Genomic DNA, 5,695 nt, shown 5'->3' on the forward strand with positions numbered 1-5,695 from the left:
GTTTCTCTCCAGTATGAATTTTCTTATGATAACTAAGGGTTGAGCGCCACTTATAGGCTTTCCCACATACTTCACATTTGTAGAGTTTCTCTCCAGTATGAATTACCCTATGTGTAGTAAGGATTGAGAACATACTAAAGCCTTTGCCACATTCTTCACATTTGTAGGGTTTCTCTCCAGTATGAATTTTCTTGTGACAACAAAGGGTTGAGAACCACTTAAAGGCTTCGCCACATTCTTCACATTTATAGGGTTTCTCTCCATCATGAATTCTCTTGTGTTTAGTAAGGTTTGAGGACCAGCTGAAGGCTTTGCCACATTCTTCACATTTGTAAGGTTTCTCTCCAGTATGAAGTACCTTATGTTTAGTAAGGCTTGAGAACACACTAAAGCTTTTGCCACATTCTTCACATTTGTAGGGTTTCTCTCCAGTATGAATTTTCTTATGATAACTAAGGGTTGAGCGACACTTAAAGGTTTTGCCACATTTTTCACATTTGTAGGGTTTCTCTCCAGCATGAATTCTCTTGTGCTTAGAAAGGTTTGAGGACCAGCTGAAGGCTTTGCCATGTTCTTTATATTTGTAGAGTTTCTCTCTGGTATGAATTACCTTGTGTTTACTAAGGACTGAGAACTTACTAAAGGCTTTGCCACATTCTTTACATTTGTAGGATTTCTTTCCAGTATGAATTCTCTTATAATAAGTAAGTGTTGAGGACCTGTTAAAGGCTTTGCCATCTTCTTCACATTTGTAGGAATTCTCTCTAGTACAAATTCTTTTATGGTGAGATAGGTGTGAAAGCATGCAAAATGATCTGACATATTCTTTACATTTCAAAAGTTTCTTTCCAGTATGTCTTGTCTTATGTCTGCTTGAATTGGAACGTTTATTAAAGACGTTTGCATATTTACCACATTGAAATACTTTGCTCTGTGTAGTTGTCAAACTCTGGTTAAGCTGATTATAACCTTTTTTGTGCACCTTACACTCATCCACATTGGTACAACCAATTTTTAACTGTAAATTCTGAGGTCCACATTTTTCATATCTTCTCAATGTCACTTTTTGGAGAGAATCTTCTATGCCCTGCTCTGGCCAAAGGTCTTGAGCAAAATGAGAACATATAACTGAAAAGAAATAAAAACAACAAATTAGTCCACTTATTAGACTCAGAAAAATATAGTTTCCAAATCTAACCTATAAATTATTCAAACTACATAAGCAAGATGACATTGCAAATGACACAGGCCCTAATTCTTCATAGACATATAAATGTAATGAAAACATACAGACCAAAATACATATGAGGATAATTTATATATGAGTCAAGTGTGTGCAGTGCCTGAATTAAGCCCAATGCAAAGAGCCACATAGAAAAAAGAAAAGTTTGTTAAATTTACCCAATACAACTCTTTCTGCTCCTCAATATTACCTAGTCCCTTCAGAAGTAAATTGTCAACTTGTTTGTTTGTTTGTTTGTTTAAGGAAAGTAAAATATTGGCACATACGATTTAATTTCTGTCTTCTACGGTCCTTACCACACACTGGTTTCTGTCTCCCACGACAAAAAGTGCTGACAGATATGGTGATATACTTTGAAATGACACTTTTGAGTCTGCTGAGACCAAAGGTAAATACACTGCAGCAGAGCACTGCAGTGCTGCAGAGAGAGAACGGTGTACCAAGTGATTACTTTTCAGAAGAAACATAAATAATCTCTCTTAACTAAAACTAAACACAAAATTTCAGACAAGACAAATCTCAAGGAGATGTTTGAGAGACCCACATACTCTCTAGCCAAGATCATTATTTTCTGACTATGCCAGGACAAAGCTACATTACAAACTCTGTGACAGGTAGCCTTTTTAAATATCCAAATCTCAAAGATTACAATCTATACAAAATAGGGCAATATAATCTCATCAAAAATATTATAAAATTTTCATAAAGAAACCATTAAAATGTATACACTAATTTTAAAAACTGAATAACATTTGGTGAGTGAAATAGGAAAACAAAAGAGTATAGAAAATCAGAAAAATGAGGATAAGAACAAAAATAACCAGTGAATTGTCAATAAAAGATTTGCAGGCCGGAAGAGAACTGCATGATATAGTCAAAGTCCTAAAAAAAAAAAAAGAAAAGAAAATAGCAAACAAGTGAGAATAATACCATCAGCAAATCTGTCGTGCCTAGTAGGAAAAAACAAACAAAAGAAAGAAACTTTCAAAATAACTAAATTCTTAAGAAGTACATTGGGACTGCATATGTCTTCCATAGGAAACATGCCGAAAGCAGTTCTTACCACTGAAAATAACATAATGCAAGAAAACAACACTTAATCATATAAAAATACATTATTTTCTAGAAAAGATATGCACATACAAAAAATTGAATTTCTAGCATTATTCTAATGGTACAGAAAAGATTTTTATTCTCTAACATTTGAGAGATAAAAGCATAGGAATTATTATAAACATCTGTTAATGAATATACAACATAAATAGATAAACTTAGCAACATCGGTGACAAATTTAAGGGCAGACATAATCAGGAAGAATTTTTTATGCAACCAAAGTTAATTTTTCACCTGATTAAAATATGTTGTTGTATTTTTAGAGGTTTTATGTAATCCCCAAGATACCACACACATAAAAACTATATACATATACAAAAGAAAAATAAGAAAGTGAAAGCATATCAATACAAAAATCAGAAAGAAAGAAAGGAAGACAGAGAGAGAAAATGAGGGACAACCTGGAGGAATCAAATAGAATAGGTAATAAAATAAAAGTAATGCCTTCACTTTCCAAAATGTATTTAAATATATGGAAAATTAACTTTCAAATCAACAGATTTCTTATAGATTTCTTAACATTTTTTCTTTTGAGACAAAGTTTTACTCTTGTCGCCCAGGCTGGAGTGCAATGAGACTATCTCAGCTCACTGTAACCTCTGCCTTTCAGGTTCAAGAAATTCTCCTGCCTCAGATTCCCAAGTAGCTGGGATTACCAAAGTCCACCAACACGCCCAGCTAATTTTTGTATTTTTAGTAGAGATGGGGTTTCACAATGTTGGCCAGGGTGGTCTGGACCCCCTGACCTCAGGTGATCCACCCACCTTGGCCTCCTGAAGTGCTAGGATTACAGGCATGAGTCACTGTGCATGGCCTATTAAATATTTTAAATATCAAGAACCAACTTGCCTTTCTACAAGGGTCAGTTGAAATCTAATATTAAAAAGGCTCAAAGTGGCAAGATGGAAGTAGACATTTCATGCAAATATTAATCAAATGAGAGTAGAATAAGTCAAAATAATATTACACAAGCTAAATTTTTAGTCAAGGACTCATATTTTATAAAATGCACTTGACAGTGAAACTCCAAAGAGACAAAGAAAGACATTAAAAATAATAGATTAACTGGGAATCTGTGAAAACTTTGAATACGTGTGTCTCTGTGTGTGTGTGTGTGCACGCATCACACAGGATTACAAATATATAAATCAAATACTGACAGAATAGAAGAAACACAAGGAGAGCAATATAATTATAGTAGGATATTATTATACTATACTTTCTGTAATAAAAATCAAAATAGAGGAGACTGGCAAGACGGCCGAATAGGAACAGCTCTGGTCTGCAGCTCCCAGCGTGATCGACACAGAATGTGGGTGATTTCTGCATTTCCAATTGAGGTACCTGGTTCATCTCATTAGGACTGGTTGAACAGTGGGTGCAGCTCACTGAGTAGGAGCCAAAGCAGGGTGGGACGTTGCCTCACTGGGGAAGTGCAAGGGGTTGGGGAACTCCCTCTCCTAGCCAAGGGAAGGGTTTAGGGACTGCACCATAAAGCACAGTGCTCTCCAGCCCAGATACTGTGCTTTTCCTGTGGTCTTCATAAGCTGCAGACCAGGAGATTCCCTCCGGTGCCTATGACACCAGGTCCCTGGGTTTCGAGCACAAAACTTGAAAGCACAAAGACTGAACTGGGTGGAGCCCACCGCAGCTCAGCAAGATCAGACTGTATCTCAAGATTCCTCCTCTTTGGGCAGGGCATCTCTGAAAAAAGAGGCAGCAGCCACAGTCAGGGGAATATAGATAAAACACCCATCTCCCTGGGACAGAGCACCTGGGGTAAGGGACAGCTGTGAGTGCAGCTTTAGCAGACTTAAACATCCCTGCTGGACAACTCTGAAGAGAGAAGCGGATCTACCAGCACAGCATTCGAGCTCTGCTAAGGGTCAGACTGCCACCTCAAGTCTCCTGATTGAGACTCCTGATTGCCACCCGTGTCTCCTGATTGAGAGACACCTCCCAGTAGAAGCTGATAGACACCTCCTACAAGAGAGCTCTAGCTGGCCTTTGGCGGGTGGCCTCTGGGACAAAGCTTCCAGAGGAAGGAACAGGCAGCAATCTTTGCTGTTCTGCAGCCTCCACTGGTGATACCCAGGCAACCAGGGTCTGGAGTGGGCCTCCAGCAAGCTCCAGTAGATCTGCAGCAGAGGGTCCTGACTGTTACAAGGAAAACAAACAAACAGAAAGGAATAGAAGCAACATGTACAAAAAAGATGTTTACTCAAAGACCCCATCCGAACGTCATCAACATCAAAGACCAAAAGTAGATAAATCCATAAAGATGGGGAGAAGTCAGCGCAAAAAGGCTGAAAATTCCAAAAACCAGAATGCCTGTTCTCCTCCAAAGGATCACAACTCAGAACCAGTAAAAAATTGAAACTGAATGGAAAATAAGTCTGATGAATTGACAAATTCAAATTTGACAAATTTCAGAGGTAGGTAATAACAAACTCCTCCAAGCTAAAGGAGCATGTTCTAACCCAATGCCAGGAAGCCAAGAACCTTGGAAAAAAGGTTAGATGGATTGCTAATGAGAATAACCACTTCAGAGAAGAACATAAATGCCTGATGGAGATGAAAAACACAGCATGAGAACTTCATGAAGCATGCGCAAATATCAACCGCTGAATTGATAAAGTGGAAGAAAGGATATCAGAGATTAAAGATCAATTTAATGAAATAAAGCAAGAAGACAAGATTAGAGAAAAAAAGAATAAAAAGAAATGAACAAAGCCTCCAAGAAATATGGGACTATGTAAAAAAAAGACCAAATCTATGTTTGATTGGGGTACCTGAAAGTGACAGGGAGAATGGAACGAAGTTGGAAAACACTCTTTAGGATATCATCCAGGAGAATATCCCCAACCTAGTGAGACAGGCCAACATTCAAATTCAGAAAATACAGAGACCACCACAAAGATACTCCTCGAGAAGAGCAACCCCAAGACACAGAATCGTCAGATACACCAAGGTTGAAATGAAAAGAAAACGGTAGAGGGCAGCCTGAAAAAAAGGCTGGGTTACCCATCAAAGTAAGCCCATCAGACTAACAATGGATCTCTCTACAGAAACCCTACAAGCCAGAACAGAGTGGGGCCAATACTCAACATTCTTAAAGAAAGGAATTTTCAACCCAGAATTTCACATCCAGACAAACTAAGCTTCATAAGTAAAGGCGAGAATCCTTTACAGACAAGCAAATGTTGAGAGATTTTGTCACCACCGGGCCTGCCTTACAAGAGCTCCTGAAGGAAGCACTGAACATAAAAAGGAAAGACTGGTACCAGCCACTGCAAAAACATACCAAATTGTAAAGACCATTAACACTATGAAGAAAC

The 5,695-nt window shown here is 38.0% G+C and overlaps 1 pseudogene; it reads right to left on the bottom strand.

Annotated features, from left to right (window-relative positions):
* Positions 1-5,695, bottom strand: part of LOC105529217 — a 158,505-nt pseudogene that overhangs the window by 119,805 nt on the left and 33,005 nt on the right.

Source organism: Mandrillus leucophaeus, unplaced genomic scaffold, assembly GCF_000951045.1.
Source record: "Mandrillus leucophaeus isolate KB7577 unplaced genomic scaffold, Mleu.le_1.0 Scaffold755, whole genome shotgun sequence".
NCBI classification, from domain to species: domain Eukaryota; kingdom Metazoa; phylum Chordata; class Mammalia; order Primates; family Cercopithecidae; genus Mandrillus; species Mandrillus leucophaeus.